At 38.6% G+C, this 25,596-nt stretch overlaps 1 non-coding gene across 1 annotated transcript; it reads right to left on the reverse strand.

Moving 5' to 3' along the window:
• Positions 1-24,556: 24,556 nt before the first annotated feature.
• Positions 24,557-24,663, reverse strand: LOC147942411 (small nucleolar RNA R71). The gene has a single exon (XR_015560496.1). It is a non-coding gene; the product is annotated as a small nucleolar RNA R71 (small nucleolar RNA).
• Positions 24,664-25,596: the final 933 nt, after the last annotated feature.

The following is a 25,596-nucleotide window of genomic DNA, read 5'->3' on the forward strand; positions in this document are numbered from 1 at the left end:
CGAGTGGTGGTCGAGTGACTGGTCGAGTGGTACCTGAAATGGAACTTCAACCCAGAAACAGAAGATTCGAGTACAGCAACCTCACAAGCGTATAAAAGAACTTAATCTTAGACTAATATGGATCCTAAATGTCACAAAAACACACTCAAATGGGCAACGACGCCAAATTGAAACAAGATTTATGTTGTGGTGTGAATGATGATGTATGCAATGGTGAGATATGAATGGAATGATGGATGGGTGTTTCAATTCCCCTTATGCTATTGCAGTACAAGAGGTATCAATCCTATATGAGTGTTTGTGAACAATTAAGATATGCATATGAATCTAAGTTAAGACAAATGTAAAGATTGTTTGTCACTAACAATCCTAGGAAGAAAATGTAAAATGCAGAAAATAAACTACAAGAACTAACAACTAGATGCAAATGAAACTGAATGATTGAAACAGTAATAAAGCAAGAACAGAAACAGAGACTACTACTAATGAACTAATGCAAGATAAGTATTGAACTGAAAACTAAATGTATGCAACTGGAATGAAACAGGAATGAAACAAGACAAACACAAATCATAGACACAGAGTTCTAGGGATGAACTCGAGCAGCACTCGACCGAGTGTAGGTCGAGTGGGTGGTCGAGCTAGACTAGACGCAGAAACAGAGCAATGCAATAAAAACAGAGTAATGCTAAATCCAATCAAACAACAAGCAAGCAACAGGATTAAGACTAAGATTTCAATAAACAAAGAAGGACCTGAGGATGGATTCATGGGATGGACTAATCATTGTGGTTATCTAACTTGGTCAACAAATCTCAAGCAAACTTTGAGCTAACCTCTAGACATATTAATCTAAGACAAGTTTCTCCCACTCTCATGGTCAAGAAACAATCAAACCTATGCAATTCTAGACTTGTTCTCACACAGTAAAGAATCTACACAAGCAGGCATTAAGCAATACATCTCAAACCAAACAAGACCTCTAATCTCTTAGCAAGCCTAATGGTAAGCTCTAGATCTAGCCTTATCTATGCTTCCTAAACATTGGTGTGATGCTAAGAAGCTTGAAATCAGACTCTACCCTCTCAGATATAGAATCAGCATTAAGATCATCTACCCTAGAAGAGATCTACAACAATCAAGCTTGACCATGTCACACAAACCACAAGATCAATCCATCCTAACCCATCCTCAAGATCCTAAGGAAACTACTCACAACAATACATGATGATCAAAGTCAAAAACCCAGAAAATATTGAAACTTGCATTATTAGAAAGATTAAACAAAGATCTTCAATATTGATGAAAGGATGAAACTCAAATTCTCAATATCTTGAAAGTTATAGAACCAACAAAATATAAGAATCTAGTATTCTTTTTTTAGGAAGTACAAGATCTTAAAAATAAAAATGCAAAAGGAATAAAACTAAAAAAGGTAAAAACTAGGTTTAGGGAATATCTAAAAAGTTGCACACTTTGGTGGCTGCAGGTACAAGGCCTTATATAGGTGAGGAAGTGGAAGCCCTAAAAATAGAAAAAGTCAAAGTAGTCAACGGCTCGGTCAACTCGACCAGTGCTCGGTCGAGTCCATGGTCGAGCTGGCTTCTCTCGTGCACACTCCACTCGGTCGAGTCCATCTACCCACTCGGTCGAGTCCATCTACCCACTCGGTCGAATGCTTGGTCGAGTTGGACTCTGGACCTTGGTTCTTCAGCCTTAACTCTCTTGCTTTCCCTTCAAGATTGCTTCACTTCTCCTCAGGATTGTTTCCATGCTCCTTAAGCTCCAAAATCACTTGTTTATGCATGAAAAGATGCAAATGCAATGCAACTAAACTCTAATGCATGATTAGTCCTAAAGCTACACAATAATGATGAAAATATGTAGCAAAAGATGCAAAAGATGTGAATAAACTAAGGGAAAACATGGTAAAATATATGAACATCACGAGCCCTAGGGTTGATTATAAAACCCAAAAGTGACGCCTCCTTGTTTGGTAGCGAAGAAGTTTTATGTAACAAGTATTGTTGAATCTTTCTTCTCTCAATCCGAACTCGTGAATGCGTTCATGATTCCGAGTTTCTAAACACTTTGTGATTAAGAAACTCTTCACTTTATTTTCGAATCCATATAACCATCTAACACTTCTCACCATCAAATCATTGCTTTTTTCTCTCGAACATCACCTGCCGTCACTCGCAATCCACTTGTGCATCATCACCATCAATTCATGTCGCCTCTTACCTGTCATCAGCCTCCATCAGAGTTTCATCCTAGGGAGTTCGTATTATGTGGTATCAGAGCCAACTCTGTGCCAAAGGCTGAGCGATTCTAAACCCTAATCTCGTTTTGTGTTGTTTTCATTTTGTTCATTTGTTTAATTCTTTGTTGTGTTAGTCTCTGCTGTTTTAGCGTTCGTTGTGAGTCTTGTTAGTTTTAGGATTTGTTTTTTTTTTTGTTCGTTTGTGTCTAGATTACGAGTCTTAGAGTTTATTTTGTTCTTTCACTCAAGGAACGTTTTACTTCGAGTTTTCTTCTTTATTTTGCAGGTACAATGGAGCTTTCTCCAGAAGCTATGGAAGCTTTGAACCAAGCCATGGCTAAGCAAATAACAGAAGCAAACAAGACAATGTCTACTCAGTTCCAGCACCAGATGGAGCAGCTCAGTAACAAAATTGAGAAGCAGATCAAAGATATAGCTCAAGCAACTAGCGCTTCAGAACCGCCTAGTCCTAATGAGGCTCTCCGCTTAGCTAAAGGAAAGGCACACGTGGGAGCTTCTTCCAAACATACACGGATCAGAATAGCTAAGTCACCTACTGGGGGAAGAGAGACTTGTTTCAATCAGAGAAGAAACACTCAAAGCACAAAAAGAGAGCATCGAAGAACTGGTAGAGATCCTACACGCCCACGACGAGCTGAACTATTGATCAGGATATCATCAAGTGTGATCGGTCGTGTCCGTACGGTCATGTGTTGGGTCGTGTCCGTACGGTCATGTGTTGGGTCGCCCGTACGGTGTAATGAGGTCGAGCACCAATGATGGGAATAAAGGGCTGGTCTGTCCTTTACAAAGGCCCAAATGGAAGAGAAGGATCGAGAAGGCATCAATAAGGCATCTTGTAGCCGTTGGAGTCACATGTTTCCTTAAGGGAAACCTCGAGATGTCACTATCACCATAGGGAACCACCCTCTCTCTCTCTTTGTGTCGTTATCAAGCTTGTAAAGGGAGTTGCCCTAGTCTTACTTTCTATTTAAGGCCTCTAGCCGACATTGTAGGTGAACTATTCTAATAGAATCTCTTTTGCTCCCTTTCTTCTCTTTGTTCATCAAGTTATTTCTTATCTCACCACACTTAACTCTCAAACTACTCATATTCCGCTTAAACTAACATGAACAAGTAGCTGGGCATCGAATATACTTTGATACAGATAGAGAGTATTCAGAAGAAGAGGAAGCCTCAGATCATAGTCAAGAGACAATGAGGAGAAACAGAAACAGAGATCACGACAGGGATTATGATCCTTTGAGGCAGCAGCTGAATCATCTCAAGATTCAGTATCCTTCGTTCCATGGTACCAATGATCCAGAGACTTATCTAGACTGGGAAAGGAAGATGGAGTCGAACTTTCAAGTTCAAGGTACCTATGAGTTGAACAAGGTGAAGATAGCCATATCTGAATTCAATGGCTATGCTTTGTTGTGGTGGGAGCAGTTGGGACTCACTAGACATCGACAGAGAGAGCCTGCTATCACTACATGGGAACAGTTAGTCACGCAGATGAGAAAGAAGTTTGTGCCTACACACTACCAGAGAGAGATTCTTAACAAGCTGAGGCGTCTCACTCAAGGCACTAAGTCTGTAAGAGACTACTATCAGGAGCTGGAAACGCTTATGATCAGGGCTGATCTGAGAGAAAGTGAAGACATGGTTATGTCTAGGTTTCTTGGATGTTTGAACAGAGAGATTCAAGACAAGATAGAGCTGCAGAGCTATAAAGATGTGCAAGAAATGGTACATAAGGCAGAGCTAATTGAATCACAAATCAAGAGAAAGGGAGTGAGGTCAACGTTTACGCCTAACATTCCCAAGCCAAGAGAGTTCAGTAAACCCGCCTTCACCAAGGACAGCAAACCCGCGACAGCCACAGTCAAAGAGGAAGTTAAGATCGATTTCAAGTCCAAGAGTAGCACCTCTACAAGTCATATCAGGTGTTTCAAATGCCAAGGGATGGGGCATTATTCCAGAGACTTTCCTAACAAGAAGATGTTTCTTCTTCAAGAAGGAGGAGAGATTGTGCCTGTAGACAGTTCAGAGAGTGAACCAGAGTCTGATTTAGGTGAAGAAGGTGAACCAGCAGTCAAGGGAGAGATGTTAGTAGCACGCAGAGCTTTAAGTGTTCAGACTCATCCAGATGATCGAGGGCAGCATGAGAATCTCTTCCACACCCGGTGTATGGTTCAAGACAAGGTCTGCACCTTGATCATTGATGGTGGTAGCTGTACTAATGCTGCTAGTGAAGAGATGGTACAGAAGCTTAATCTCAAGACCACTTCACATCCAAGACCTAATCAGCTACAGTGGTTGAATAACAAAGGAGCTTTAACAGTTTCGCATCAAGTGGTAGTGAAACTCACAATTGGGAAATATGAAGATGAGCTGCTTTGTGATGTTATTCCGATGAAGTCCAGTCATATTCTTTTGGGAAGACCATGGCAGTTTGACAGAAGAGTGTTTCATGATGGCTACACCAACAGGCAGTCATTTGAGTTCAAAGGACGCAGGGTCACTCTTCTACCACTTACACCCAGCGAGATCTACAAGGATCAACTTCACATGAACCGCAAGGATACAGAGAAAGTGTCTCACAGCATGTACATCAATCACAGCGAGTTCAATAAGCTATTTGACCCAGAGATGACCACATTCATGTTTGTCTACAAAGAGACACTCGCTAGTACCAAGCCAGCAGAAGAGCTTCCACGCGAGATGATAGAAATTATAGAGGAGTACAAGGATGTATTTCCAGAAGAGATACCTCCAGGCTTGCCTCCAATACGTGGGATAGAGCATCAGATCGATTTGGTACCAGGTTCAGCTCTATCGAACAGACCAACTTACATAACCAATCCTGTAGAGACTAAAGAGCTGCAGAAACAAGTAGAAGAGTTGATGAACAAGGGACACATCAGAGAGAGCCTCAGTCCATGCGCAGTACCAGTCTTGCTCATACCAAAGAAAGATGGTTCATGGAGGATGTGTGTTGACTGCAGAGCTATTAACAATATCAAAGTGAAGTACAGACATCCGATCCCGAGATTAGATGACATGCTGGACGAGCTATGTGGGTCAACAGTCTTCTCAAAGATCGATTTGAAGAGTGGGTATCATCAGATCAGAATGAAGGAAGGAGATGAATGGAAAACAGCTTTCAAGACCAAGCAAGGGCTCTACGAATGGCTAGTCATGCCGTTTGGTCTCACCAATGCTCCTAGCACCTTCATGCGTTTAATGAATCATGCTCTCAGACCTTTCATTGGCATCTTTGTGGTTGTGTACTTCGACGACATCCTCATCTACAGCAAAGGTCTAGAAGAACACTTAGAACACATCCGCCAAGTTCTAAATGTTCTTCGTTCTCAATCCCTCTTTGCTAATTTTTCTAAATGTTTGTTCTGTACTACTAAGGTTGTCTTTCTAGGCTTTGTTGTCAGTGCAGAAGGAGTTAGAGTGGACGATGAGAAGGTCAAGGCTATTAAGGAGTGGCCAACACCCAAACACGTTGCAGAAGTCAGGAGCTTTCATGGACTAGCAGGATTCTACAGGCGATTTGTCCAAGACTTCAGTACTATTGCAGCGCCACTTACAGAAGTTATCAAGAAGGATGTAGGATTCAGATGGGAGGAAGCACAAGAGAAGGCGTTTTCAGCCTTAAAAGAGAAGCTTATCACTGCCCCTATTCTCTTACTTCCTGATTTTATGAAAACTTTCGAGATTGAATGTGATGCCTCCGGAGTGGGTATAGGTGCTGTTTTGATGCAGGATAGGAAGCCAGTAGCTTACTTCAGTGAGAAGCTAGGAGGATCGACGCTAAACTATCCTACATATGACAAGGAGCTGTACGCCTTGGTTCGGGCTCTTCAAACGCGGCAGCATTACCTGTGGCCAAAGGAGTTCGTTATTCATACTGATCATGAGTCCTTGAAGCATCTCAAAGGACAACAGAAGCTCAGCAAGAGACATGCCAGATGGATGGAGTTTGTAGAGACTTTTCCCTACACGGTTAAATACAAGAAAGGTAAGGATAATGTAGTCGCAGATGCATTATCCAGGAGGTACAATCTCGTTTCTACCTTGTCTTCTAAGCTTGAAGGTTTTGATAAAATAGTATAACTTTATGAGACTGACATCGATTTTGCTGAGAGCTATGACAAATGCCATAAGTTTGCTTTTGAAAACTACTATAGGCAGGATGGAAATCTATTTTATAAGGATCGATTGTGCATACTAAGAGGATCCATAAGGGAACTGTTGATTAGAGAAGCTCACGGAGGTGGACTAGCTGGACATTTCGGAGTGTCAAAGACTCTACTTGGACTGCAAGAACACTTCTATTGGCCTCAAATGAAGAAAGACGTTGAGAAAGTCTGTTCTAAGTGCCATATCTGCAAAATGGCCAAGGGTAAAGTACAGCCCAACGGCTTGTACACTCCTCTCCCTATCCCTTCTCAACCTTGGACTCATATTTCTATTGATTTTGCTTTTGGCTTACCTCGAACCAGAAATGGTAGAGATTCGATTTTCGTTGTGGTTGACAGGTTTAGCAAAATGGCTCACTTCATTGTCAGTCACAAGACGGATGATGCTGTTATAGTAGCTAACTTGTTTTTCAGGGAAGTAGTACGTCTGCATGGAATACCTCAAGTAATCATTTCAGACCGAGATACTAAGTTTCTAGGACACTTCTGGAGAACGCTATGGGCTAAACTCGGAACCAAGCTATCATTCTAAACCACATGTCATCCGCAAACAGATGGGCAAACCGAAGTGGTGAATAGGACGGTATCTACACTCCTCAGGACCTTAGTGAAAAGCAATCTCAAGTAATGGGAAGAATGTTTACCACACGTAGAGTTCGCATATAATCACGCTAAGTATTTTGCTACTCTATTCTCTCCTTTTGAAATTGTTTATGGTTTTAGTCCACAATCACCTCTAGACTTGATTCCTTTACCTTTAAGTGTGAAGTGTAGCTTTGATGGCAAAGAAAAGGCTGAACAGGTCAGGAGGATACATGCTAAAGCTAAGGAGAACATAGAGAAAAGAACCAAGCAGTACGAGAAACATGCGAACAAGGGCAGAAAGGAGATCGTTTTCGAAGAAGGAGACTTGGTGTGGATTCATCTACGCAAGGATAGGTTCCCAAAAGAGAGGAAAAGCAAGCTTCTACCACGAGCTGATGGTCCATTTGAAGTCATCAAGAAGATCAACGACAACGCCTACCAGATTGATCTTCAAGGTAAGTATAATATATCTTCAACATTCAATGTTTCTGACTTGCTTCCTTATTATGCAGATCCCGATTTGAGGACAAATCCTTTTGAAGAGGGGGAAGATGATATGATCATGGCCCGCAAGGAGACAGAAGCTGCAGAGAAACCGGAGATCGTGGGAAGGATCACTCGTTCAAGAGCTAAGGAGATGACGAAGGAAGCTCATGCACTCATAGCTGACGGGTCATTCAATCTACCGAGGATCCAAGTCTTCAACATATCCACCCTGAAGACTTCATCCAGTAATGATAACTAGATGAAACTAACTCTTTTTGTGGTGTGGTGAATGATGAATGATGTATGGAATGAATGGATGTTAGGGTGTTTCAATTCCCTTATGCAATTGTAGTATAAGAGGTGTCAGTCCAATCTGAGTGTTTGTGAACAATCAAGATGTGCATATGAGTCTAAGTCAAGCCAGATGTAAGGGTTGTTTGTCACTAACAATCCTATAATGAGATATGAAATGCAGAAAGTAAAAACAACTAGAATAAGATACTAAATGCAAACAGAACAGAGAAATTAAAGCTATAATGAAACTAGAACAGAAAGCAGTAAACAGTTTTGTTACTCTTTCTAGGGTCAGAATGTGTGACAATCTATTGCATTTTACTAATTGTAAGAGTTCGGGATGAATTTAGAGTTTTTAGACAACACTTAAACCGGTTTTGTCCCAAAACAGGCTTAAACCGAGAAAACAGGCTAAAACCGAGAGAAAACGTTGATTCGAAGCAGTAAAACGCTATGTTACTCTTTCTAGGGTCAAAATATGTAACAATCCATTGCATTTGACTCATTATAAGAGTTCAGATTGAATTTGGAGTGTTTAGACACCAATTATACCCATTTTGTCCCGACACAGGCTAAAACCAAGAAAACATTGATTTGAAGCAGTATACAGCTTTGTTACTATTTCTAGGGTTTGAATGTGTGACAGTCAAATAAATTTTACTAATAGTAAGATTTCGAGAAGAATTTGGAGTGTTTAGACAACACTTAAACCCGTTTTATCCAAAAACAGGCTTAAATCTAGAAAACAAGCTAAAACCGAGAGAAAACATTGATTCGAAGCAGTAAACAGCTATGTTTCTCTTTCTAGGGTCAAAATATGTAACAATCTAATGCATTTGAGTAATTATAAGAGTTCCTGTTGAATTTGGAGTGTTTAAACACCACTTTTACCCATTTTGTCCTAAAATAGGCTAAAACCGAGAAAACAATGATTCGAAGCAGTAAAAAGTTTTGTTACTGTTTAGAGGGTCAGAATGTGTGACAAACCAATGCATTTGACTAATTGTAAGAGTTCGGAATAAATTTGGAGTGCTTAGACAACACGTAAACCAGTTTTATCCCAAAACAGGCTTAAACCAAGAAAACATGTTAAAACCGAGAGAAAACATTGATTCGAAGCAGTAAACAGCTATGTTACTCTTTATACGGTCAAAATATGTAACAATCCAATCCATTTGACTAATTATAAGAGTTCAATTTTAATTTGGAGTGTTTAGACACCTCTTATACCGATTTTGTCCCGAAACAGGCTAACACCAAGAAAACATTGATTCAAAGCAGTAAACAGCTTTGTTACTATTTCTAGGGTCAGAATGTGTGAAAATCTAATGAATTTTACTAATTGTGAGAGTTCGGGATGAATTTGGATTGTTTAGACAACACTTAAACCCGTTTTATCCCAAAACATGCTTAAACCGAAAAACAGGCTAAAACCAAGAGAAACCATTGATTCGAAGCAGTAAACAGCTATGTTAATCTTTCTAGGGTCAAAATATGTAACAATCCAATGCATTTGATTCATTATAAGAGTTCAGGTTGAATTTGGAGTGTTTAGACACAAATTATACCCATTTTGTCCCGAAACAGGCTAAAACCAAGAAAACATTGATTCGAAGCAGTAAACAGCTTTGTTACTATTTCTAGGGTTAGAATGTGTGACAGTCAAATGCATTTTACTAATAGTAAGATTTCGAGATGAATTTGTGTTAGAATTGCGGAATATAATGTAGGGAATGGAGAGAATTGAGAGAGAAAGAGAGAGTTAGAACAAAAGAAGACTTAATTAGATTCCTTCTTAGGTTTGTTACATGGCTTAATATAGAGAGACAAAGGGCATATAGCCGTTAGATACAAAGGAAGGGAGATAGTGACTTGTGTAGGTATGTCTTGATCCTTCTTAATGGTGAAAGCGACCTGCCCTTCCCTTGGTTGACTTGCCTACCACTCGTACACCAAGGTAAACATGTGACTCTTCACTTCACTAGATATTTATCTTCCATCTTCTCGATCCTTCTTCTCCTTGGGCCTTAACATCCCCAAGCCTCTTCTTTATTTTGCCAACCGATCCATGGCCTATTGATCTTGGTTGTACGGACACTCGTACGGCCACTTGTACGGACACTCGTACGGCCACTTGTACGGACACTCGTACGGCCGACCTTGATCTCATGTCCTCCTTCCCTTGGATCAATAATTTGGAGTGTTTAGACAACACTTAAACCCATTTTATCGCAAAACAAGCTTAAACCAAGAAAAGAGGCTAAAACCGAGAGAAAACATTGATTCGAAGCAGTAACCAGATATGTTACTCTTTCTAGGGTCAAAATATGTAACAATCTAATGCATTTGAGTAATTATAAGAGTTCCTGTTGAATTTGGAGTGTTTAAACACCACTTTTACCCATTTTGTTCTAAAATAGGCTAAAACCGAGAAAACAATGATTCGAAGCAGTAAAAAGCTTTGTTACTGTTTAGAGGGTCAGAATGTGTGACAAACCAATGCATTTGACTAATTGTAAGAGTTCGGAATAAATTTGGAGTGTTTAGACAACACTTAAACCAGTTTTATCCCAAAAGAGGCTTAAACCAAGAAAACATGTTAAAACCGAGAGAAAACATTGATTCGAAGCAGTAAACAGCTATGTTACTCTTTATACGGTCAAAATATGTAACAAGCCAATCCATTTGACTAATTATAAGAGTTCAATTTTAATTTGGAGTGTTTAGACACCACTTATACCGATTTTGTCCCGAAACAGGCTAACACCAAGAAAACATTGATTCAAAGCAGTAAACAGCTTTGTTACTATTTCTAGGGTCAGAATGTGTGAAAATCTAATGAATTTTACTAATTGTAAGAGTTCGGGATGAATTTGGATTGTTTAGACAACACTTAAACCCGTTTTATCCCAAAACATGCTTAAACCGAAAAACAGGCTAAAACCGAGAGAAACCATTGATTCGAAGCAGTAAACAGCTATGTTAGTCTTTCTAGGGTCAAAATATGTAACAATCCAATGCATTTGATTCATTATAAGAGTTCAGGTTGAATTTGGAGTGTTTAGACACCAATTATACCCATTTTGTCCCGAAACAGGCTAAAACCAAGAAAACATTGATTCGAAGCAGTAAACAGCTTTGTTACTATTTCTAGGGTTAGAATGTGTGACAGTCAAATGCATTTTACTAATAGTAAGATTTCGAGATGAATTTGTGTTAGAATTGCGGAATATAATGTAGAGAATGGAGAGAATTGAGAGAGAAAGAGAGAGTTAGAACAAAAAAAGACTTAATTAGATTCCTTCTTAGGTTTGTTACATGGCTTAATATAGAGAGACAAAGGGCATATAGCCGTTAGATACAAAGGAAGGGAGATAGTGACTTGTGTAGGTATGTCTTGATCCTTCTTAATGGTGAAAGCGACCTGCCCTTCCCTTGGTTGACTCGCCTACCACTCGTACACCAAGGTAAACATGTGACTCTTCACTTCACTAGATATTTATCTTCCATCTTCTCGATCCTTCTTCTCCTTGGGCCTTAACATCCCCAAGCCTCTTCTTTATTTTGCCAACCGATCCATGGCCTATTGATCTTGGTTGTACGGACACTCGTACGGCCACTTGTACGGACACTCGTACGGCCGACCTTGATCTCATGTCCTCCTTCCCTTGGATCAATAATTTGGAGTGTTTAGACAACACTTAAACCCGTTTTATCCAATAACAGGCTTAAATGTAGAAAACAGGCTAATACCGAGAGAAAACATTGATTCGAAGCAGTAAAACGCTATGTTACTCTTTCTAGGATCAAAATATGTAACAATCCAATGCATTTGACTCATTATAAGAGTTCAGATTGAATTTGGAGTGTTTAGACACCAATTATACCCATTTTGTCCCGACACAGGCTAAAACCAAGAAAACATTGATTTGAAGCAGTATACAGCTTTGTTACTATTTCTAGGGTTTGAATGTGTGACAGTCAAATAAATTTTACTAATAGTAAGATTTCGAGAAGAATTTGGAGTGTTTAGACAACACTTAAACCCGTTTTATCCAAAAACAGGCTTAAATCTAGAAAACAGGCTAAAACCGAGAGAAAACATTGATTCGAAGCAGTAAACAGCTATGTTTCTCTTTCTAGGGTCAAAATATGTAACAATCTAATGCATTTGAGTAATGATAAGAGTTCCTGTTGAATTTGGAGTGTTTAAACACCACTTTTACCCATTTTGTCCTAAAATAGGCTAAAACCGAGAAAACAATGATTCGAAGCAGTAAAAAATTTTGTTACTGTTTAGAGGGTCAGAATGTGTGACAAACCAATGCATTTGACTAATTGTAAGAGTTCGGAATAAATTTGGAGTGTTTAGACAACATTTAAACCAGTTTTATCCCAAAACAGGCTTAAACCAAGAAAACATGTTAAAACCGAGAGAAAACATTGATTCGAAGCAGTAAACAGCTATGTTACTCTTTATACGGTCAAAATATGTAACAATCCAATCCATTTGACTAATTATAAGAGTTCAATTTTAATTTGGAGTGTTTAGACACCACTTATACCGATTTTGTCCCGAAACAGGCTAACACCAAGAAAACATTGATTCAAAGCAGTAAACAGCTTTGTTACTATTTCTAGGGTCAGAATGTGTGAAAATCTAATGAATTTTACTAATTGTAAGAGTTCGGGATGAATTTGGATTGTTTAGACAACACTTAAACCCGTTTTATCCCAAAACATGCTTAAACCGAAAAAACAGGCTAAAACCGAGAGAAAACATTGATTCGAAGCAGTAAACAGCTATGTTAATCTTTTTAGGGTCAAAATATGTAACAATCCAATGCATTTGATTCATTATAAGAGTTCAGGTTGAATTTGGAGTGTTTAGACACCAATTATACCCATTTTGTCCCGAAACAGGCTAAAACCAAGAAAACATTGATTCGAAGCAGTAAACAGCTTTGTTACTATTTCTAGGGTTAGAATGTGTGACAGTCAAATGCATTTTACTAATAGTAAGATTTCGAGATGAATTTGTGTTAGAATTGCGGAATATAATGTAGGGAATGGAGAGAATTGAGAGAGAAAGAGAGAGTTAGAACAAAAGAAGACTTAATTAGATTCCTTCTTAGGTTTGTTACATGGCTTAATATAGAGAGACAAAGGGCATATAGCCGTTAGATACAAAGGAAGGGAGATAGTGACTTGTGTAGGTATGTCTTGATCCTTCTTAATGGTGAAAGCGACCTGCCCTTCCCTTGGTTGACTCGCCTACCACTCGTACACCAAGGTAAACATGTGACTCTTCACTTCACTAGATATTTATCTTCCAACTTCTCGATCCTTCTTCTCCTTGGGCCTTAACATCCCCAAGCCTCTTCTTTATTTTGCCAACCGATCCATGGCCTATTGATCTTGGTTGTACGGACACTCGTACGGCCACTTGTACGGACACTCGTACGGCCACTTGTACGGACACTCGTACGGACGACCTTGATCTCATATCCTCCTTCCCTTGGATCAATAATTTGGAGTGTTTAGACAACACTTAAACCCGTTTTATCGCAAAACAGGCTTAAACCAAGAAAAGAGGCTAAAACCGAGAGAAAACATTGATTCGAAGCAGTAACCAGATATGTTTCTCTTTCTAGGGTCAAAATATGTAACAATCTAATGCATTTGAGTAATGATAAGAGTTCCTGTTGAATTTGGAGTGTTTAAACACCACTTTTACCCATTTTGTCCTAAAATAGGCTAAAACCAAGAAAACAATGATTCGAAGCAGTAAAAATTTTTGTTACTGTTTAGAGGGTCAGAATGTGTGACAAACCAATGCATTTGACTAATTGTAAGAGTTCGGAATAAATTTGGAGTGTTTAGACAACATTTAAACCAGTTTTATCCCAAAACAGGCTTAAACCAAGAAAACATGTTAAAACCGAGAGAAAACATTGATTCGAAGCAGTAAACAGCTTTGTTACTCTTTATACGGTCAAAATATGTAACAATCCAATCCATTTGACTAATTATAAGAGTTCAATTTTAATTTGGAGTGTTTAGACACCACTTATACCGATTTTGTCCCGAAACAGGCTAACACCAAGAAAACATTGATTCAAAGCAGTAAACAGCTTTGTTACTATTTCTAGGGTCAGAATGTGTGAAAATCTAATGAATTTTACTAATTGTAAGAGTTCGGATGAATTTGGATTGTTTAGACAACACTTAAACCCGTTTTATCCCAAAACATGCTTAAACCGAAAAAACAGGCTAAAACCGAGAGAAAACATTGATTCGAAGCAGTAAACAGCTATGTTAATCTTTTTAGGGTCAAAATATGTAACAATCCAATGCATTTGATTCATTATAAGAGTTCAGGTTGAATTTGGAGTGTTTAGACACCAATTATACCCATTTTGTCCCGAAACAGGCTAAAACCAAGAAAACATTGATTCGAAGCAGTAAACAGCTTTGTTACTATTTCTAGGGTTAGAATGTGTGACAGTCAAATGCATTTTACTAATAGTAAGATTTCGAGATGAATTTGTGTTAGAATTGCGGAATATAATGTAGGGAATGGAGAGAATTGAGAGAGAAAGAGAGAGTTAGAACAAAAGAAGACTTAATTAGATTCCTTCTTAGGTTTGTTACATGGCTTAATATAGAGAGACAAAGGGCATATAGCCGTTAGATACAAAGGAAGGGAGATAGTGACTTGTGTAGGTATGTCTTGATCCTTCTTAATGGTGAAAGCGACCTGCCCTTCCCTTGGTTGACTCGCCTACCACTCGTACACCAAGGTAAACATGTGACTCTTCACTTCACTAGATATTTATCTTCCAACTTCTCGATCCTTCTTCTCCTTGGGCCTTAACATCCCCAAGCCTCTTCTTTATTTTGCCAACCGATCCATGGCCTATTGATCTTGGTTGTACGGACACTCGTACGGCCACTTGTACGGACACTCGTACGGCCACTTGTACGGACACTCGTACGGCCGACCTTCATCTCATGTCCTCCTTCCCTTGGATCAATAATTTGGAGTGTTTAGACAACACTTAAACCCGTTTTATCGCAAAACAGGCTTAAACCAAGAAAAGAGGCTAAAACCGAGAGAAAACATTGATTCGAAGCAGTAAACAGATATGTTACTCTTTCTAGGGTCAAAATATGTAACAATCTAATGCATTTGAGTAATTATAAGAGTTCGTGTTGAATTTGGAGTGTTTAAGCACCACTTTTACCCATTTTGTCCTAAAATAGGCTAAAACCGAGAAAACAATGATTCGAAGCAGTAAAAAGCTTTGTTACTTTTTAGAGGGTCAGAATGTGTGACAAACCAATGCATTTGACTAATTGTAAGAGTTCGGAATAAATTTGGAGTGTTTAGACAACACTTAAACCAGTTTTATCCCAAAACAGGCTTAAACCAAGAAAACATGTTAAAACCGAGAGAAAACATTGATTCGAAGCAGTAAACAGCTATGTTACTCTTTATACGGTCAAAATATGTAACAAGCCAATCCATTTGACTAATTATAAGAGTTCAATTTTAATTTGGAGTGTTTAGACACCACTTATACCGATTTTGTCCCGAAACAGGCTAACACCAAGAAAACATTGATTCAAAGCAGTAAACAGCTTTGTTACTATTTCTAGGGTCAGAATGTGTGAAAATCTAATGAATTTTACTAATTGTAAGAGTTCGGGATGAATTTGGATTGTTTAGACAACACTTAAACCCGTTTTATCCCAAAACATGCTTAAACCGAAAAACAGGCTAAAACCGAGAGAAACCATTGATTCGAAGCAGTAAACAGCTATGTTAGTCTTTCTAGGGTCAAAATATGTAACAATCCAATGCATTTGATTCATTATAAGAGTTCAGGTTGAATTTGGAGTGTTTAGACACCAATTATACCCATTTTGTCCCGAAACAGGCTAAAACCAAGAAAACATTGATTCGAAGCAGTAAACAGCTTTGTTACTATTTCTAGGGTTAGAATGTGTGACAGTCAAATGCATTTTACTAATAGTAAGATTTCGAGATGAATTTGTGTTAGAATTGCGGAATATAATGTAGGGAATGGAGAGAATTGAGAGAGAAAGAGAGAGTTAGAACAAAAGAAGACTTAATTAGATTCCTTCTTAGGTTTGTTACATGGCTTAATACAGAGAGACAAAGGGCATATAGCCGTTAGATACAAAGGAAGGGAGATAGTGACTTGTGTAGGTATGTCTTGATCCTTCTTAATGGTCAAAGCGACCTGCCCTTCCCTTGGTTGACTTGCCTACCACTCGTACACCAAGGTAAACATGTGACTCTTCACTTCACTAGATATTTATCTTCCAACTTCTCGATCCTTCTTCTCCTTGGGCCTTAACATCCCCAAGCCTCTTCTTTATTTTGCCAACCGATCCATGGCCTATTGATCTTGGTTGTACGGACACTCGTACGGCCACTTGAACGGACACTCGTACGGCCACTTGTACGGACACTCGTACGGCCGACCTTCATCTCATGTCCTCCTTCCCTTGGATCAATAATTTGGAGTGTTTAGACAACACTTAAACCCGTTTTATCGCAAAACAGGCTTAAACCAAGAAAAGAGGCTAAAACCGAGAGAAAACATTGATTCGAAGCAGTAAACAGATATGTTACTCTTTCTAGGGTCAAAATATGTAACAATCTAATGCATTTGAGTAATTATAAGAGTTCCTGTTGAATTTGGAGTGTTTAAGCACCACTTTTACCCATTTTGTCCTAAAATAGGCTAAAACCGAGAAAACAATGATTCGAAGCAGTAAAAAGCTTTGTTACTTTTTAGAGGGTCAGAATGTGTGACAAACCAATGCATTTGACTAATTGTAAGAGTTCGGAATAAATTTGGAGTGTTTAGACAACACTTAAACCAGTTTTATCCCAAAACAGGCTTAAACCAAGAAAACATGTTAAAACCGAGAGAAAACATTGATTCGAAGCAGTAAACAGCTATGTTACTCTTTATACGGTCAAAATATGTAACAATCCAATCCATTTGACTAATTATAAGAGTTCAATTTTAATTTGGAGTGTTTAGACACCACTTATACCGATTTTGTCCCGAAACAGGCTAACACCAAGAAAACATTGATTCAAAGCAGTAAACAGCTTTGCTACTATTTCTAGGGTCAGAATGTGTGAAAATCTAATGAATTTTACTAATTGTAAGAGTTCGGGATGAATTTGGATTGTTTAGACAACACTTAAACCCGTTTTATCCCAAAACATGCTTAAACCGAAAAAACAGGCTAAAACCGAGAGAAACCATTGATTCGAAGCAGTAAACAGCTATGTTAATCTTTCTAGGGTCAAAATATGTAACAATCCAATGCATTTGATTCATTGTAAGAGTTCAGGTTGAATTTGGAGTGTTTAGACACCAATTATACCCATTTTGTCCCGAAACAGGCTAAAACCAAGAAAACATTGATTCGAAGCAGTAAACAGCTTTGTTACTATTTCTAGGGTTAGAATGTGTGACAGTCAAATGCATTTTACTAATAGTAAGATTTCGAGATGAATTTGTGTTAGAATTGCGGAATATAATGTAGAGAATGGAGAGAATTGAGAGAGAAAGAGAGAGAGTTAGAACAAAAAAAAACTTAATTAGATTCCTTCTTAGGTTTGTTACATGGCTTAATATAGAGAGACAAAGGGCATATAGCCGTTAGATACAAAGGAAGGGAGATAGTGACTTGTGTAGGTATGTCTTGATCCTTCTTAATGGTGAAAGCGACCTGCCCTTCCCTTGGTTGACTCGCCTACCACTCGTACACCAAGGTAAACATGTGACTCTTCACTTCACTAGATATTTATCTTCCATCTTCTCGATCCTTCTTCTCCTTGGGCCTTAACATCCCCAAGCCTCTTCTTTATTTTGCCAACCGATCCATGGCCTATTGATCTTGGTTGTACGGACACTCGTACGGCCACTTGTACGGACACTCGTACGACCGACCTTGATCTCATGTCCTCCTTCCCTTGGATCAATAATTTGGAGTGTTTAGACAACACTTAAACCCGTTTTATCCAATAACAGACTTAAATGTAGAAAACAGGCTAATACCGAGAGAAAACATTGATTCGAAGCAGTAAAACGCTATGTTACTCTTTCTAGGGTCAAAATATGTAACAATCCAATGCATTTTACTCATTATAAGAGTTCAGATTGAATTTGGAGTGTTTAGACACCAATTATACCCATTTTGTCCTGAAATAGGCTAAAACCAAGAAAACGTTGATTTGAAGCAGTAAACAGATTTGTTACTATTTCTAGGGTTAGAATGTGTGACAGTCAAATGCATTTTACTAATAGGAAGAGTTTGAGATGAATTTGGAGTGTTTAGAAAACACTTAAACCCGTTTTATCCAAAAACAGGCTTAAATCTAGAAAACAGGCTAATACCAAGAGAAAACATTGATTCGAAGCAGTAAACAGATATGTTACTCTTTCTAGGGTCAAAATATGTAACAACCTAATGCATTTGAGTAATTATAAGAGATCCTGTTGAATTTGGAGTGTTTAAACACCACTTTTACCCATTTTGTCCTGAAATAGGCTAAAACCGAGAAAACAATGATTCGACGCAGTAAACAGCTTTGTTACTGTTTCTAGGGTCAGAATGTGTGACAATCCAATGCATATTACTAATTGTCAGAGTTCGGAATAAATTTGGAATGTTTAGACAACACTTAAACCCGTTTTATCCCAAAATAGGCTTAAACCAAGAAAACATATTACAAACCGAGAGAAAACATTGATTCGAAGCAGTAAACAGCTATGTTACTCTTTATACGGTCAAAATATGTAACAATCCAATGCATTTGACTAATTATAAGAGTTCAAGTTTAATTTGGACTGTTTCGACACCACTTATACCTCCCGAAACAGGCTAACACCAAGAAAACATTGATTCAAAGCAGTAAACAGCTTTGTTACTATTTATAGGGTCAGAATGTGTGACAATCTAATGAATTTTACTAATTGTAAGAGTTCGGGATGAATTTGGATTGTTTAGCCAACACTTAAACCCGTTTTATCCCAAAACAGGCTTAAACCGAAAAACAGGCTAAAACCGAGAGAAACATTGATTCGAAGCACTAAACAGCTATGTTAATCTTTCTAGGGTCAAAATATGTAACAATCCAATGCATTTGATTCGTTATAAGAGTTCAGGTTGAATTTGGAGTGTTTAGACACCAGTTATACCCATTTTGTCCCGAAACAGTCTAACACCAAGAAAACATTGATTCAAAGCAGTAAACAGATTTGTTACTATTTCTAGGGTCAGAATGTGTGACAATCTAATGAATTTTACTAATTGTAAGATGAAACTGACTTTCTTTGTGGTGTATGAATGAATGATGTATGGAATGATGATGTATGGAATGAATAGAAGTCAGGGTGTTTCAATTCCCCTTATGCAGTTGCAGTATAAGAGGTATCAATCCTATCTGAGTGATTGTGAACAATTAAGATGTGCATATGAGTCTAAGTCAAGCCAATTGTAAAGATTGTTTGTCACTAACAATCCTAAAATGAGATATGAAATGCAGAAAGTAAAAACAACTAGAACAAGATACTAAATGCAAACAGAACAGACAAATTAAAGCTATAATGAAACTAGAACAGAGATAGAAACTATGCTAATGAACTAATGCAAGACAAGTAATGAACAGGAAACTACGTGAATGCAATGGAAATGAAACAGGAATGAAACAAGACAATCACAAATCAAAAACACAAGTTCTAGGGATGAACTCGAGCAGCACTCGACCGAGTGTAGGTCGAGTACGTGGTCGAGCTAGACTTAAACGTGAAAACAGAGCAACACAAGAAAAACAGAGCAATACTAAAACTAATCAAACAACAAGCAAGCAATGATATTTAGACTAAGATTTCAATAAACAAAGAAGGCCTTGAGGAGGGATTCATGGGCTGAGCTAATCATTGTGGTTATCTAACTTGGTCAACAAATCTCAAGCAAACTTTGAGCTGATCTCTAGACATACTATTCTAATACATGTTTACTCCACTCTCATGGCAAGAAACAATCAAACCTATGCATTTCTAGACTTGTTCTCACAAAGAAAAGAATCTACACAAGCAGGCATTAAGCAATACATCTCAAACCAAACAAGACTTCTAATCTCTTAGCAAGCCTAATGGTAAGCTCTAGATCTAGCCTTATCTATGCTCCTTAGACATTGGTGTGATGCTAAGATGCTTGAAATCAAACCCTACCTTCTCAGATATAGGATCAGCATTAAGATCATCTAGCCTAGAAGAGATCTACAACAATCAAGCTTGACCAAATCAAACAAACCACAAGATCAACCCAGCCTAACCCATCCTCAAGGTCCTAAACAAACTACTCACAAGAACATATGGTGAAATATGTCAAAAACCCAGAAAATAATGAAACTTGCATCATTAGAAAGATGAAACAGAGATCTACAATATTGATGAAGGAATAAAACTCGAAATCTTAATACTTTGAAAGTTATGAAACAAACAAAATATAAGAATCTAGTCTTTCTCTCTCAAACAAGTACAAAATCTAAAATAAAAGAAAAGTGCAAAAGGAATAAAACCTAAAAAAGGTAAAAACTAGGTTTTAGACTCTCTAAAAAGCTGGACTCTTTGGTGGCTGCAGGTACAAGGGCTTTATATAGGAGATGAGGTGGAAGCCCTAAAAATACAAAAAGTCAAAGTAGTCAACGGCTCGGTCAACTCGACCAGTGCTCGGTCGAGTGGCTGGTCGAGCTGGCTTCTCTCGTGCATTCTCCACTCGGTCGAGTCCTCCTCAGCACACGGTCAAGTGGTGGTCGAGTGGTGCGGTCGAGTTGGACTCCGGACCTTGATTCTACAGCCTTAACTCTCTTGTTTTCTCCTCAGGATTGCTTCACTTCTCCTCAGCATTGCTTCCATGCTCCTTAAGCTCCAAATCACCTGTTTATGCATGAAAAGATGCAAATGCAATGCAACTATACTCTAATGCATGATTAGTCCTAAAGCTACACAATAATGGCCTAAATGGATAGCAAAAGATGCAAAAGTTGTGAATAAACTAAGGGGAAACAAGGTAAAATAAATGAACATCATAAGAGTTCGGGATGAATTTGGATTGTTTAGCCAACACTTAAACCCGTTTTATCCCAAAACAGGCTTAAACCGAAAAACAGGTTAAAACCGAGAGAAAACATTGATTCGAAGCAGTAAACAGCTATGTTAATCTTTCTAGGGTCAAAATATGTAACAATCCAATGTATTTGATTCGTTATAAGAGTTCAGGTTGAATTTGGAGTGTTTAGACACCAATTATACCCATTTTGTCCTGAAACAGGCTAAAACCAAGAAAACATTGATTCGAAGCAGTAAACAGCTTTGTTACTATTTCTAGGGTTAGAATGTGTGACAGGCAAATGCATTTTACTAATAGTAAGATTTCCAGATGAATTTGGAGTGTTTAGACAAGACTTAAACCCGTTTTATCCAAAAAAGACTTAAATCTAGAAAACAGGCTAATACCGAGTGAAAACATTGATTCGAAACAGTAAACAGCTATGTTACTCTTTTTAGGGTGAAAATATGTAACAATCTAATGCATTTGATTAATTATAAGAGTTCCTGATGAATTTGGAGTGTTTAAACACCAATTATACCCATTTTGTCCCGAAACAGGCTAAAACCAAGAAAACATTGATTCGAAGTGTTTAGACAACACTTAAACCCGTTTTATCCCAAAACAAGCTTAAACCAAGAAAACAGGCTAAAACCGAGAGAAAACATTGATTTGAAGCACTAAAGAGCTATGTTACTCTTTATACGGTCAAAATATGTAACAATCCAAGGCATTTGACTAATTATAAGAGTTCGAGTTTAACTTGGAGTGTTTAAACACCACTTTTACCCATTTTGTCCTGAAATAGGCTAAAACCGAGAAAACAATGTTTCGATGCAGTAAACAGCTTTGTTACTGTTTATAGGGTCAGAATGTGTGACAATCCAATGCATATGACTAATTGTAAGAGTTCGGAATAAATTTGGAGTGTTTAGACAACACTTAAACCCGTTTTATCCCAAAACAGGCTTAAACCAAGAAAAGAGGCTAAAACCGAGAGAAAACACTGATTCGAAGCAGTAAACAGATATGTTACTCTTCCTATGGTCAAAATATGTAACAATCTAATGCATTTGAGTAATTATAAGAGTTCCTGTTGAATTTGGAGTGTTTAAACACCACTTTTACCCATTTGTCCTAAAATAGGCTAAAACCGAGAAAACAATGATTCTGATGTTCATATACTTTACCTTGTTTTCCCTTAGTTTATTCACAACTTTTGCATCTTTTGCTATCCATTTAGGCCATTATTGTGTAGCTTTAGGACTAATCATGCATTAGAGTATAGTTGCATTGCATTTGCATCTTTTCATGCATAAACAGGTGATTTTGGAGCTTAAGGAGCATGGAAGCAATGTTGAGGAGAAGTGAAGCAATCCTGAGGAGAAAACAAGAGAGTTAAGGCTGTAGAATCAAGGTCCGGAGTCCAACTCGACCGCACCACTCGACCACCACTCGACCGTGTGCTGAGAAGGACTCGACCGAGTGGAGAATGCAAGAGAGAAGCCAGCTCGACCAGCCACTCGACCGAGCACTGGTCGAGTTGACCGAGCCGTTGACTGCTTTGACTTTTTGTATTTTTAGGGCTTCCACCTCATCTCCTATAAAAACCCCTTGTACCTGCAGCCACCAAAGAGTCCAGCTTTTTAGAGAGTCTAAAACCTAGTTTTTACCTTTTTTAGATATTATTCCTTTTGCACTTTTCTTTTATTTTAGATTTTGTACTTGTTTGAGAGAGAAAGACTAGATTCTTATATTTTGTTTGTTTCATAACTTTCAAAGTATTAAGATTTCGAGTTTTATTCCTTCATCAATATTGTAGATCTCTGTTTCATCTTTCCAATGATGCAAGTTTCATTATTTTCTGGGTTTTTGACATATTTCACCATGTGTTCTTGTGAGTAGTTTGTTTAGGACCTTGAGGATGGGTTAGGCTGGGTTGATCTTGTGGTTTGTTTGATTTGGTCAAGCTTGATTGTTGTAGATCTCTTCTAGGCTAGATGATCTTAATGCTGATCCTATATCTGAGAAGGTAGGGTTTGATTTCAAGCATCTTAGCATCACACCAATATCTAAGGAGCATAGATAAGGCTAGATCTAGAGCTTACCATTAGGCTTGCTAAGAGATTAGAAGTCTTGTTTGGTTTGAGATGTATTGCTTAATGTCTGCTTGTGTAGATTCTTTTCTTTGTGAGAACAAGTCTAGAAATGCATAGGTTTGATTGTTTCTTGCCATGAGAATGGATTAAACATGTCTTAGAATAGTACACTCGGTCGAGTGCTGCTCGAGTTCATCCCCAGAACTTGTGTTTTTAATTTGTGATTGTCTTGTTTCATTCCTGTTTTATTTCCATTGCATTCACATAGTTTCCTATTCATTACTTGTCTTTCATTAGTTCATTAGCATAGTGTCTATCTCTGTTCTAGTTTCATTATAGCTTTAATTTGTCTGTTCTGTTTGCATTTAGTATCTTGTTCTAGTTGTTTTTACTTTCTGCATTTCTTATCTTATTTTAGGATTGTTAGTGACAAACAATCTTTACAATTGACTTGACTTAAACTCATATGCACATCTTAATTGTTCACAATCACTCAGATAGGATTGACACCTCTTATACTGCAACTGCATAAGGGGAATTGAAACACCCTGACTTCTATTCATTCCATACATCATCATTCCATACATCATTCATTCATACACCACAAAGAAAGTCAGTTTCAATTTGGCGCTGTTGCCCATTTGAGTGTGTTTTGTGACATTTAGGATCATTATTAGTCTAAGATTAAGTTCGTTTTAAACACTTGTGAAGTTACTGAACTGGAATCTTCCTTTGCTTGGCTGTTTTGTGTTTCAGGTACCCACTCGACCACCTACTCGACCACCACTCGACCGAGCTGTGATCGAGCACTTGATCGAGCCAGAAGCCGGACCTAAATAGCCATTACTTCCTAGTTGACTCGACCACCCACTCGAGCCTGCGCTCGACCGTGTACCTGTTAGAGTCTGTAGTAGAGTTTGTTGATGCGCACAAGGTCAAAAGGCAAAGATAGTCTTCAACAGCCTATTGACAACATCCACAGGCTACAAAAGGGTTTGAGACATAAGCAAGGAAGAGTAGTTCAACAACAACAAGGTCAAGACATCATGGAGCAACAAGCTATCCATGAGCAAAGACCAAGGCACATTGGTGCAGGAGATGCACCCAATACCCACAACCAAAGGGCTGGAATTGTGCCACCTTCAGTAGCAAACAATAACTTTGAGATCAAGAGTGGATTGATCTCAATGATACAAGCAAACAAGTTTCATGGGTTGCCAATGGAGGATCCACTAGATCACCTTGATGAGTTTGACAGAATATGTGGCCTCACAAAGATCAATGGAGTGAGTGAAGATGGATTCAAATTAAGGCTCTTCCCATTTTCTCTTGAAGACAAAGCTCACCTTTGGGAGAAGACTCTACCTACTGGAGCTATCACCACATGGGATGCATGCAAGAAAGCTTTTCTGGCCAAGTTCTTCTCCAATGCAAGGACTGCTAGGCTGAGGAATGAGATTTCTGGGTTTGCTCAAAGGAATAATGAGAGCTTTTGTGAAGCTTGGGAGAGGTTTAAAGGATTCCAAACTCAGTGTCCTCACCATGGCTTCAGCAATGAGTCACTTCTAAGCACATTGTATAGAGGAGTGCTTCCCAAGATAAGAATGCTTCTTGACACAGCCTCTAATGGCAATTTCCTCAACAAGAATGTGGAAGAAGGATGGGAATTAGTTGAGAATCTTGCTCAATCTGATGGCAGTTATAATGAGGACTATGATAGGACCATAAGGAGCTCCTCAACTGATCAAGAGGACAAGTATAAGAAGGATTTGAAGATGGTCAATGAGAAGCTTGACAAGATCCTCCTCGGCCAATCCAAGTCCATTCACTTCATTGGTGAAGAGGAAGCTCCAGTTCAAGAGGGGGAGCCTGACTTTGCTGAGTTGTGCTACATGCAAAACCAGGGAGGATTCAAAGGCTACAACCAAGGAGGTTTCAAGAACAACAATCTCTCTTATAGGAGCACCAATGTGGCCAACCCTCAAGACCAGGTCTATCCACCTTAACAACCTCAACAGCAACAAAACTACATCCCCAAGCAACAACACCAAGTGTTCCAGCCCCAATTGTGTCCCCCACCAGGGTTTCAGACTAACCAGGGCAAGGAACAAGACTTAAGAGCAATGATGCAACAGTTGTTGATTGGGCAAACACAAGGCAAGATTGAGACAACAAACAGGATTGCTGAGCTGAACAAGAGGATAGATGATATTTACAGTGAACTTCATGCCAAGTATGACACACTGACATCCAGGATTGTGACTATGGAGAACCACCAAGCTTCTGCCTCAAGGAATGACCATCACAAGGGCACAACCATTGTACAAACTACTGAATTTTCCAATGCTATCAATCTTCGCAGTGGGAGAGTCTTACCAACGCGGCTAGGAGCACATCCCAACACTGTGGACAGTGGAATTCAGGAAGGGGAGGGTTTCCAACAGGAAGAAACTCAGGATGAACACACCATTGAATTCGATGT

This window comes from Camelina sativa, chromosome 6, assembly GCF_030686135.1.
Source record: "Camelina sativa cultivar CO46 ecotype springtype chromosome 6, ASM3068613v1".
NCBI classification, from domain to species: domain Eukaryota; kingdom Viridiplantae; phylum Streptophyta; class Magnoliopsida; order Brassicales; family Brassicaceae; genus Camelina; species Camelina sativa.